Genomic DNA, 13,185 nt, shown 5'->3' on the forward strand with positions numbered 1-13,185 from the left:
GGATTACAGGCTCCCAAAGTGTGAACCAATGATGCACCCAATGCCAAGATGAAGTTATGGTCATGAGTTCACTCAAAGTTAAAATGGACGTAAACCACCCCGAGCAGTCAAAGCACAGGGAAGGTGCCAAGGAAAATGACAATTTTTCAAATGTAACCATCATTCCTGCACATTGGGGTCAGTTCATTTAAGAAGCCATAATCAAAAGTTGCTTTTTGAACACAGCTTTCATTTATAGTTTTGAGGTGCATTCAGAGAAATAGAAAATGCAGAGCCAGTAAGAAACTTAAAGAAAAATACACACACTGCAACAAAATACCGGGAAGACTTATTTCCCACCAAAGAAAATATCTTTCAGAAAGGCAAGAGCTCTACGTGGTGTGAAACACACTGACAGCACGTTAGAGATTGTTATATTTACAGAGATGGTCAGGTTGGTTAAGGAAAATATGAAAAGTGGTCCTGCTCATGCCATTGGCAGGATTTGTTACAATTTTATATTCGAGAAAACTGCTTAAGATCTCATTTATCACACACAGAAGCCTGGAAATGAGAACGTGAAAGTGCCTCAAAGTGGAAGTCATTGAACTATTAGCAGATTGTCCATTTTCTGTCACCCTCCTTCCTCCGTTCCTGATGAAAAGCGTTTTATAGGGAAAATGACATTTGGAGCTCCAGCTGGAGAGAAACACAAGTAAATAGGAGCAGGAGGAGGCCATCTGGTCCCTCAACCCTGCCCCACCATTCAATACGATCATGGCTGATCTATGCCAGCCTCATCTCCTCTTCTGTGCCAGTTCCCCATAACCCTCAAGGAGACATTTCTCAGATGGTGCAGGGTTGTGAGAACCACTGTTTCCAGAGACCCAGGCTCAATCCTGACCTCTGGTGCTGTCTGTGTAGAGTTTGCACGTTCTCCCTGTGACTTCCTGGGTTTCCTCTGGGTGCTCCAGTTTCCTGCCACATCCCAAAGATGTGCACATTGGACAGTTAATTGGCCGCTGTAAGTTTCCCCTAACGTGTGGGTGAGTGGTACAATCACTTGGGGAGGGGGGTAGTTGGTGGGAATGCGAGGAGAGGCAAGTGGGATTAGTGAGGGTGGGGGCTTGGCGACTGACGTGGCCCTGATTGACAGGCAGGCCTGATTCAGTGATCGGTGGCTCCATGACTTTGACTCAGAGCCAATGGTCTGCACAGCAGCCTCTGGGTTTTTTGTAATACAGAGCAGATTAATTTGCTCACTGTCCCTGGTGAAAGGACTGTTACAGTACAAGCAACCCTTCCAAATTACATCTTGCTCGTGCCTCTGCCAAGTCTGACTTCAGCCACTTGAATTTTGCACAAAGCTGCTCAGCGAGAAGCTCTTGCTTCACCAAGGTTTACACAACCCTGTTGATGTTTCTTCACAGAAGTCAGTGATGGAATGTAGGAACCATGGCCAGAGCCAGTGTTAATTAGCCACTTCAACTGGCCTCCAGCAGGAGGTGGTGAGTTGCCTTAAGAACATGAGAAATTAGGAGAAGGGGTAGACTATTCGGCCCCTCAAGCCTATCCTGGCGTACAACATGATCATGGCTAATCTACCCCATCTCCTCTTCTCTGCCAGAGATACAGACTACAGATGCTGGAATCCGGAGCGACATGCTGGAGGAACTCAGCGGGTCGAGCAGATCTGTGTGTCCTGATGCAGAGTCTCAACTCTCTTCTCCCCTCTTCCATTGGGCAGAAGATACAAAAGCCGGAAAGCATGTACCACCAGGCTCAAGGACAGCTTCTATCCCACTGTTATAAGACTATTGAATGGTCCCCTAGTACAAGACGATGGACTCTTGACCTCACAATCTACCTTGTTATGACATTGCACCTTATTGTCTGCCTGCACTGCACTTTCTTTGTAGCTGTTACACTTTATTCTGCATTCTGTTATTGTTTTACCTCGTACTACCTCAATGCACTGTGCAATGAATTGATCTGTATGAACGGTATGCAAGACAAGTTTTTCACTGTACCTCAGTATATGTGATAATAATAAACCAATTGCAATTCCTTCACCCCCCACAGATGCTGCTCGACCTGCTGAGTTCCTCCAGCAGATAATTTGTTGCTCCGCTTCTCTGCTAGTTCCCCATAGCCCTCAATTCCCCAATCTTGCAAACATTTACCTTTCCTCTTTAAATACCTCCTCTGGGGTTGCATCCACATCCGCCCAGAGGTAGAGAATTCCAGAGAAGGGGCTTTTTGAACTCCTGCAGTCCTTCTGATGAAAGTTCTCCATTTCCCAACCCATTAATTCCCCTCTCTTCCTTAGCCCACATCTATTGAAGCGAGTTAATACCTGTCAAAAACAGGACCTCTGTTCTATGGCTCTGGACAGCTAATAATAAAAGCTTTGCTGAATGCTGCTTGTTTTCAAAGATAGGTGTTCCAATTTCCCCTTGCCTAGAAAACCGTGATCAGGCAGTGCAGCTCAGTGCTGCCACCAGGTGCCAGGTTACAGGAGGTGCTGTTTACAACCAAGCACCTGTCATAGTGAGCACCACCTCTACCTCGTGGCCCCTGCGCCACATGGCTGCTGAGTGAAATAAGAGTAGCCGCTGGGCTCAGAATTAAAAAACGAGGAGTCTCCAGGCCTTTTTAACTCCTGAGTCTTGTTTAGAATTCCATCGTCCTGTTGTCCCTGAAAGAGCAGCCACTGCCAGGGCAGGATCTAGAGTCGTGGGGTTGAACATCTCAGAAATGGGCCCTTTGGCCCACAACATCCATGCTAACCTTTTTGCCCATCTACACCAATCCAATTTGCCCGCACTAACTCCGTAATTTTCTATGCCTTATGTCTTCAAGTGACTATCTAAATGTCTCATAAATGCAGTGATTGTGTCTGACTCCGCCGCTGGCAGTGAGTTCCAGATATCAATCGCTCTGTGGAAAATAAAACTTTCCCCTCAGAACCCCTTTAAAACTCCTTTCTCTCACCTTTGCACTCTTGTTTTTGATTCCCCTTCCAAGGGGAGAAGATTCTGACTATAAACCCTTTCAATGCCTACGTTATAAACCTCTATCCGGTCACCCCACAGCCTCCTTCGCTCCAGGGTAAACAAGCCGAGCCTGTCAAATCTCTCCTGAAATCCTGCAATCCAGGCAACATCCTGGTCAACTTCCTCTTCACCCTCCCCATCACAACCACATACTTCCTATAGTGTGGTAACCAGAACTGCACACAATACTCCAAGTGCGGTCTAACCAGTGTTTTGTAAAGTTGCAACTTAATCTCCCAAATGTTATATGTCACATGTCATCCTTACCATCCTTTCCAACTCTGCTGCCACTTTCAGGGAACTATGGACTTGAACCCCGAGGTCCCATCAACATTACTCAGCACCCTACAATTTATCGTATATGTTCTACCGCTATTTAAATTTCCAAAATGCATCAATGTATCACATTTATTGGGATTAAATTTCATCTGCAAACGCTCCACCCAACTTTCTATCTGATCCATATCCTGCTGTAGCCTTAATCAACCATCCTCACTATCCACAAAACTACCAACTTTTGTGTCATCCACAAACTCACAAATCATAACCTCCTACATTCATATCCACATTGTAACAAACAACAAGGCTCCTAGATCACAAGAGATTCTGCAGATGCTGGAATCTAGAGCAACACACACACACACACACACACACACAAAATGCTGGAGGAACTCAGCAGGTCAGGCAGCATCTATGGAGGGAAATAAACAGTCGACCTTCAGTCCCGATGAAGGGTCTCAACCCAAAACGTCAACTGTTTATTTCCCTCCGTAGATGCTGCCTGACCTGCTGAGTTCCTCCAGCATTTTGTGTGCGAGGCTCCTAAGTCAGATCCCTGCAGTACACCACTGCTCATTGACTTCCAACACCACCCTCCACCATCATTTGATGCCATTTGTTGACTTTCAGGTAAGGCCAAGGACAGAGGGTCCCCTGAGGTTGGGGTCTAGGGAGACCCACAACACTGGGACACCACCTTTTCTCGAGGGGCACAGAGGAACGTCCCCAGCCCCAGAGCATGAGATCCATTTGGTCACTCGGATGACACTTTCCTTGGTCGTGACAGCTAGCAATGTCCATCGCCCTGGGAGGATTCCACCCAGACCTTTCCCAATTATGTCCTGGGACCCAACCTCAACTGGGCAGAGACCAGCTGGCATTTCAGCTGCCAGCAAATTCACCGGGGTTCAACGTAGGCCACAGCTGCGAGCAAGTGGTAAATGGAGCCGTCCCATCCTAAACCCTTGCCCATTCAATTTCCAATCCAGCCCGGTCATTTCAGTGTGGGCCAACTAGTTACTCACCGAGGCTTTGCTCTGACGCCACCTCCCTAATCCATGACCTCCACCTTCGAGGAGGATGAGAACAGCAGGCACATGAGACATATCAGGGAGGAGGGACAGGAGCCTGAAGACCCACACTCAACGTTTCAGGAACAGCTTCTTCCCCTCCACCATCAGATTTCTGAACAGTCCATGAACACTACCTCATTGTTCAATTTTTGCACTCTTTATTTATTTTGTAATTTATCGTTATTTTATGTATTTGTACTGTACTGCAGCGGCAAAACGACAAATTTCACATTGTATAAGACAGTGATAATAAACCTGATTCTGCAGGTTTCCTTCCAAGTCACACCCCATCCTACTTTGGTGGTCCCTCATTGTCACTAAACCCCAGAACTTCCCTTCCCAACGAGATTGTGGAAGCACCTTCGCCTGAACAACTGCAGAAAGCAGCTTACCAACACCTTCTCAAGGGCAATTAGGGATGGACAGTCAATTCTGGCCTTGCCACCACCACCCAGATCACAAAAAAAAAGAATCAATAAGCAGATGGGAAAAAAAACAATTCCTACCACTGAATACAAGCACCTGCCCTCTGCAGAATTCCTTGTGTCTCTGCTGCTGGATTTTGCTTCCACTTAACACCAGACAGGATGGATGTTGAATGCTCCACTACAGACAATCCACTGCTGCAAATCAAATTTGAGATGTATGCAAGTGTAGCGGACAACCTTTCATTGAGAAACGCTCGTGCAGAAGGAAGGCTGTCAGTCCCTCGAGTCTCCTATTCAATCTTCACTGAGTTTTATTGATCTCATTACTTATCTACTGGATGTGGGCAGGGCCAGCCTCTATTGCCCATCCCCAACTGCCCTTCAGAAGGTGGTGGCGGTGAGTCACCTTGAACCACTGCAATGCTTTAATAAAGGGGCTCTGATACAACACAAATGGCTCGTTGGACCACTTCAGAGGGTAGTTAAGGGCCAACTCCATTGCTGTGGGTCCCGAGTCTCACAATGCCAGACTTGGTAAGGACAGCAGATTCCCTTCTCTGAAGGAATTAGTAAAACGCTTGGATTTTTAAGTCCAGACTTTTCTCTCTCCCAAATTGCAGACCATTTAATTAACTTAAATTCCACTAGTGCACCAGTGAGTTTCGAACTTGTATCCCTGCATCAAAGTCCAGGCACCTGGATTTCACAAAGAAAATAGGAGCTGGAGTAGGCCACTCGGGCCTCCAAGCTTGCCATTCAATGCGATCATGGCTGGTGCCCCAGGCCTTGGCTCCTCTTCTATGCCAGTTCCCCATTTTGTAGAGGCTAGTGGATGAAGCCCCAATGTGCCCGTGGTTGACCAGAATGGTTGATGTGGTGCCAATTAAGCAGCCTGCTTTGTCCCAGATGGTGTAGAGATTCTTGAAAGTTTATCACTACCCAGCCATTGACCTGTTCTTATGTGGCTTGTCCAATTAACCTACATTAGCACCATATCCCTTAATCCCTATCAGGAGTGTACCACACCACTGTGGAAACTCCAATTGGCTCAGCATCCACAGTTTATTGGGGAAGCAAATTCCAGATTTGGATCGTCTCAGTGCTGGATATACCCCACCAATTTTCCCATCCCACGTGCCGTACTCTTGGCCTAATTTACAATGGGTCTTCACTCTGTGAACCTGAAGGGTCCCCAAAGGAAACGATGTTGGATGGTGGTGGGAGGGGTGAGGAGGAGGGGTGGAGTGGCAGTCACAGGACACTTAGCCAGACCTCACAGCATAAGGATCCTCATTTAGAGGAGTCAGGATGGGAGATTAAAAAAGTTTAGTCCCACTGTTATAGCTGGAGGATCTTTCAACACTGGGGTTAAAGGAAGGTTACTTGGGTGGTGTCGAGGGCGTGTAGCTTGAGCAGATCTGGGGTTGGCTGATAGGGATACCTGGAGGCAGTGCTCTAATTCCCAGCAAGAACAGGCATCTCATTAAGAAAAAATGAAGAGTACACAGGAACGTTACATAGTGTAACTGACAGGGTGAAACCCAACACCCAGCATCAGAATGGACCCAAAATGGTAACAAATTGCAGTACATTTATCATGATCATGGCAGCACTTGAAGTAAGTCTGAAATGACAAATTTTGAAAAGCATTCCCTGGCAATAAAACATCCTACTTCCTACTTAAATTGGGGTTAATCTGATAAACTGTAGGGGGGGTGGGTCATCTGTGCTACTGTAGTATTCTGGCGGCTGTCAGGATCCATCTGAAAGCACTGAGTGATTGCTTGTAACAGTTAGCAATACCATAACTAGAGCATCTGCACTTCCTTTTAAACAATAACACATTTCAAGACTTGTTACCTCCCAGTAAACATCTCCCTTTGCTCAACTGCGATAATTCTGAAACTGCTCAGCTGATTAACGTTAAACGCGTTGCATGTGGCTTTGAGCTATTGAAAGCATTCTTCATTACACACACACACCTACACAAATACAAAGAGACACGCACACATACATACACAAAGAGACAAAAATACAGACCAGCAGAAATACACACACACACACACACACACACACACACACGCAAAGACAGACACACTTACACAGACAAAAAACACACACACAGAGACATGGAGGCACACACACACACACATTCAATAGACACACACACACACAAACAAGCAGGCATCCACTTTGCCACAGTGTACTGTTTTTCAAACAAAACACCATTTGACAAGCACAAGTGCAGCATAAAGTAGCAGTCAAGCTCTCTGGAAATGTTCAAAATGTCATGCTCTTCCACTAACATTATCATCTGCCTGCTTTGAAAGCTCCCAAAATTAAAGGAAGCCACTAATCTAATAACCCCACAGTTTTCGTTATTTAACTGCTTCTGTGGAAAGGCTGGCCTGCATGGTGGGGGAGACAGATGTTTTCTCAGATTAGAGACACAACCAGTGTAGCCAGGAGCTCAGGTCTCCTGTGGCAAGAATCCAGAAGCCACTGAGGAGCTGCAGCCATCTGCAAATCAGACTTGTCTTTTTAATGTCACCTGTGTTGTGTGTGACACGGAGCACTGGGCACTGCAATCCACTGAGACAGACAGCTCACCGTCTGCTTGGTGGGAAGCCAACTACAGAGCAATCAATGGTAGCAGGACAGTTTCCATAGAGAGAAGCCAAGGTTAAAGGGTGCATGAGGACAAATTGATCTTCCCGTCTCAAGAAACAATCCGACAGGAGAAAGCTGGATTCAGACAAATAAATTCATCGTGGGATATTTCTGTCATTCATAGTCATTCAAAGACTGTTAAAAATTAAACACTCTCCAATGTGAGATCTGCAGTCACAATTTCTTGGGGTCAAAGTGTGCTTCAATTACAAACATTAATCTTTGTTGGTCTCTGAAAGTAGTGCTCCTGTATGCCCGAGATATTCTTAAATGTTATTTGCGGGTTAATGTGTGCTTTGTGTGCAAACATACCCCATATTAAACATTTAATTATAGAAATAAGTGAAAAGGCACCAAGCATGAATGCCTTCAATTTAAAATAGTAGGAGGAGGAAGTAACGAAGAGAGAGCCAGAAAATTGTCACCTCGAAACTCACCATTTTACAGACACCAGAGACTGCAGATGCGGGAACCTGGAGCGACACACAATCTGCTGGAGGAACTCAGCGGGTCGAGCAGCATCGGGGGTGGGGAGGGGGGGAAGAGGAATTGTTTCGGGTTGAAACCTTACATCAGGACTCCTGAAACGTCGACGATTCCTTCCCCCCCACCCCACCCCCACCCCACCCCGCCACAGATGCTGCTCAACCAGCTGAGTTCCTCCTGCAGATTGTTTGTTGCACATCATTCATTTCAGTGGGAATCCTAACTGTGCAAGCATTATTATTTTGAATGTATATTTGGACTATTAATATTGGAACTGGAAATCTTTAATCACGTTTAATAAAATCTAGTTAAAAACAGGAAAATAAATATGTGTTTAAAAAATAATGAAGGTAACTCCATTAAACCAGAACATGTCAATTACCTAAAACTTATCTCCCTCCCTCACAGACATTCCTCTCCAGGAACGATGTTGCTGAACCTGCGCTGGGTGTAACCGCTGGAAAACTGGGGGAGTTTGTGCTTTGGTACTGGACGTCCGTGTGGAATGGCAGTGGTGATCAACTGCAGGGTTTCAGGACACCTACGTGGGCTTGTGGGGGAATTTCCCAAACTTTGGCACAGGAGGTGGTTCCACGGGGCACCACCAGTTTATCGATGGAAAGTTTGGGCTGTGATCTTCAGTGTCGTGGTGGCCAAGAAAGATCTCGAAACAACAGGGTTCACTGAAGCAGCAGCTACCATCACCGATACAACAACAAATTTCATTCAGATGTACCATTAACAAAGTGAAACATCACTAGGTGGATACTGAATGGCCTGGGTAGAGTGGACATGATGTTTCCATCAGTAGGAGAGTCCAGGATCCAAGGGCACAGCCTCAGAATAAAGGGACGTCCCTTTAGAAGTGAGAAGAGGAGGAATTTCTTTAGCCAGAGGGTGGTGCATTGGTGGAATTCATTGCCACAGACGACCGTGGAGGCCAAGTCATTGGGTGTATTTAAGGCAGAGATTGATAGGTTCTTGATTGGTAAGGGGGTTAAGGGTAATGGGGAGAAGGCAGGAGAATGACATTGAAACAAAAGTTAGCCATGATTGAATGGCAGAGCAGACTCGATGGGCCAAATGGCCTGATTCTGCCCCTGTATCTTATAGGGACATCACAGGAGTGAACATAAGAAATAGGAGCAGGAGGAGGCCACCTGGCCTGTCGAGCCTGCTCCACCACTCAATAAGATCATGGCTGATCTGGTCGTGGACTCAGATCCACCTCCCTGCCTCTTCCATGAACGTGGCTGAACAAACAGAGCTGGAGTTGAGCCCTGCATTAAGTCAAGCAGCAAAAAGCTTGGTCAATTTTAAGAAAGTTATTAGAAAGGAGGAATGTGGAACAATTTTGCGATGGATTCATGTTTTCTATATCACATTTAATATAATGCTGGGATTTTGCCTGCCTTACCCACATGGGCACAGTCTCCAAATGTTCATCAACTATAATAGAAGGCTGCAGCGTCGTTAAGTCAGGGAGCTTCAGCTCCTTTGATGCTGTTGGTACAGTGGCAAGACTTGGCTCCAAGCCTCACACAGCCACTGCACGAGGCTGAGGAAGACAGCAGGGACACTCCTACCCTGCTGCTGCCTCACACCACCATCAGTGGGTCACACCCTCACCCTTGGATCAGAAGGGTTTGGATTCAAGTCCCACTCCAGAACCTCAAGCACAAAAAGCTAGGCTGCAGTGCACTGCTGACAGAGACACTGCTATCTTTCCAGCGAGATGTTAAGCTGAGGCCTTGCTTGCCCTCTCAAGCGGACAGGGGAGATCCCACTTCAATACTTCAAAGAACAGCTGGGGGATTTACCCCAGCATCCTGGCCGACATTCACCTCTCAGCCACCATCACCAAACACCGATCACCCAGCTTTGATCTAGAGTGGTGGACTCAGCCAGTTCCATCACGGTACAGCTCTCCCCGCCGTCGAGGACATCTACAAGAGACGATGTCTCAGGAAGGCAACATCCATCATTAGGGACCCCCACCATCTGGACCATGCCCTCTTCTCGATGCTGCCATCAGGCAGGAGGTACAGGAGCCTGAAGACCCACACCTCAAGGTTCAACAACAGCTTCTTCCCCACTGCCGTCAAGTTCTTGAACTGACACGAAAGACCCTAACACTGCCTCGGACTGTATTCCTTTATCTCTCTCTTTCAACTCGCACTAGTGTCATTGTGTTTATTTTGTCATGTATGTACAATTTATGTTAATTTATATTAACTTATCTACTATGCTGCTGCTGCAAAATTCATGGCATTTATACCCTGGGTATGTATGCCTATGACAGTAAACACGAACTTGTATCTATGTACATTTGAACGTAGATACCAAAATGTGAAGGAGTAAGCCACTCAATCCTTTGACCTTGCTCTGCCACTTAACATATTCATGGCTGATCTGATTGAAACCTTATCATTCCCTCAACCCACAATGACCTTTTACCCCCTTGCTGATCTATAATCCATCTACCTTCTCCATAAAAGCACGCCAAGACCCTGTTCCACTGCCTTTTGAAGAAGAGAGTTCCAAAGACTCGTAATGGTTGTGTCGACACAGTTCAGCACATCGCAAAAACCAGCCTCTGCTCCATGGACTCTGTCTACACTTCTTGCTGCCTCAGTAAAGCAGCTAACATAATCAAAGACGCCTCCCAGCCCGGACATTCTCTCTTCTCCCCCCTCCCATCGGGCAGAAGATACAAAAGCCTGAAAGCACATACCACCAGGCTCAAGGACAGCTTCTATCCTGCGGTTATAAGACTACTGAACAGACCCCTTGTACGATAAGATGGACCTTCGATCTCACAATCTACTTCATTAGGTCCTTGCACCTTATTGCCTGCCTGCACTGCACTTTCTCTGTAACTGTAACCCTTTATTCTGCATTCTGTTATTGCATTTCCCTTGTACTACCTCGGTATACTGATGTGGTGAAATGATCTGTATGGATGGCACGCTAAACAAAGTTTTTCCCTGTACCTCGGTACACGCGACAATAATAAATCGATTAGTAATTTACATTTGGATTTAAAAATTTGCTTCCTTTCTGCCTTAAATGAACAACCTTAAATGAATGCATGTCTTATGAGGATAGGTTGAGCGAGCTAGGGCTTTACTCTTTGGAGAGGAGGAGGATGAGAGGTGACTTGATAGAGGTGTACAAGATGATAAGAAGCATAGATCGAGCGGACAGTCAGAGACTTTTCCCCAGGGCGAAAATGGCTCACACGAGGGGACATAATTTTAACGTGATTGGAGGAAGGTATAAGGGGGACGTCAGAGGTAAGTTTTTATTTACACACACACAGAGGTGCATGGAACGCACTGCGGGCAGAGGTTGTGGGGGCAGATACATTAGGGACATTTAAGAGACTCTTGGATAGCCACATGAATGATAGAAAAATAGGGGGCTATGTGGGAGGGAAGGGTTAGATAGATCTTAGAGCAGGATAAAATGTTGGCACAACATCGTGGGCCAAAGGGCCTGTACTGTGCTGTAGTGTTCTGTGTTCTAGGTAACCACTTATTTTTAAACAATGATCTCTGATTCCAGATTCTCGCGGAGACATCCTCTCCACATCCACCCTGTCAAAACCACTCAGAAATTTATGATTCAGGTAAGTCCGTTCCAACTCTTCCAAGCTCCAGCCGATACAATCCTTTCCTCTCCAACCTTTCCCCACAAGGCAACTCCAAAACTCCACACATTAGTCTATTTCCTTTAGTACTTCCAGTAACATTAACACCCTTCCTTAAATAAGGAGACCAATACTGTACCTGGTACCCCAGATGTGGTATTGCCAACGCCCTACACAACTGGAGCATAACCACCCTACTGGGATCTTGCTGTGCTCAAATTGGCTGCCCTACATCCTAGATAGTAGCACTGGCTACAATTCAAAAAGTAATGGCTGTAAAATAAATTCGGGCCACTTGAGTTATGACAAGTGCCACATACAAGGACTTTTTTGTTTTACAAAAAAAACATTCTAACGAGGACCAAGTTTGATCTCTGTTTACCCGACAGTATAATGTGTTTTTGGTTGGTACAGTTAGATAGAGAGTACACTTCCTCAGAAGTAGTCAATCAGAGTGAACATAGTTACCTGAAGTCATAAAGAAAATAGCCTTGCTTAGTCATTCATGGAGGTGTGTGGGAGGCTGTGGTATACTACCCATTAAAAACAACCTTCTGTACAGGCCTGCATTGTGGTTCATTCTGCCACAGCTCAGCTTATCTCAACGCTTTATAGTGAAAACCATCATCCATCCAATATGAATCACCCAGTTTGATAAACCAAATAGCAACATACGATTCTCACTCGAGTTTATGTCTGTACTGTGCTGCTAATAGATTGAATCCGTTTGGCTCAGCATCTTGTCCGCCAACTAAACGAAACCAGTGGCTTTTTGCTCTGCTTCAGTTTCATGACGACTAGTTCGGACACTGCCCTTAGCTCTACCACTTCCCCAAACCCCGCCCCCCAACCACCATCCACCCCTCATTGTCAGTCATTCCGGTCAACAACCCAAACCAATTTTGTTTTATTTATTCCTTCAAGGGCACCTGACTCCCCAAAAGCCTTCACACCAACCCAGGCGTGTGATGGAAGACTCTCTGCTTGCCTGGATAAAGATTGACAGACACCAGACAAAACACCACCAACTGCAGATCCAGGTTCATTCCAGATCTTTAAGGTTCGTTCCAGGAAGAGCAGCACATAGGACACCCTAAACATCAACTCCTTCCGCTACAAGTGCGTTGTGCTGTGGTATTTGCCAACTATAAAATGCACCACGTTCACAAAATGCATCACCCAGCTTACTCTCACAGCACCTTCCAAACCTGCGACCTCCACCAGGTAGAGGAGTAGGGCAGCAGAAGCACGTGTAGATTCCCCTCCAAATCACACACCATCCTAAATAAATTCCTTCAACCTGGAACTCCCCCCTCAAGGGAATATCTTCACAGAGAGACTACAGCACCTTCTCAAAAATGGGAGTAGGCAATAAATGTTGACATCACCAGCAACACGACACGTCCTGTAAATAAATATATAAAAAGACTTGAGAAAATGAACATAGAACAGCACAGGAACAGGCACTTCAGCCCACGATGTTGTGCTGAACTAATTAAACTAGTAATTGAACACCTAACTAAACTAATCCCTTCTGCCTACACAATGTCCATCTCCCTCCA

The 13,185-nt window shown here is 45.9% G+C and overlaps 1 protein-coding gene across 4 annotated transcripts in view; it reads right to left on the bottom strand.

Annotated features, from left to right (window-relative positions):
• pik3cd (phosphatidylinositol-4,5-bisphosphate 3-kinase, catalytic subunit delta) overlaps positions 1-13,185 on the bottom strand; it is a 182,945-nt gene that overhangs the window by 111,596 nt on the left and 58,164 nt on the right. The window contains exon 1 of one of the 4 annotated variants that reach the window (XM_052039052.1): positions 7,923-7,969. The exons of the other annotated variants lie outside the window; for them this stretch is intronic. The gene's annotated coding sequence lies outside the window, so the exon portion shown is untranslated. Of the gene's footprint in view, positions 1-7,922; positions 7,970-13,185 lie in introns of those variants that run through there. 4 annotated transcript variants of the gene reach the window in all.

Source organism: Pristis pectinata, chromosome 26 (assembly GCF_009764475.1).
Source record: "Pristis pectinata isolate sPriPec2 chromosome 26, sPriPec2.1.pri, whole genome shotgun sequence".
Lineage (NCBI taxonomy): Eukaryota > Metazoa > Chordata > Chondrichthyes > Rhinopristiformes > Pristidae > Pristis > Pristis pectinata.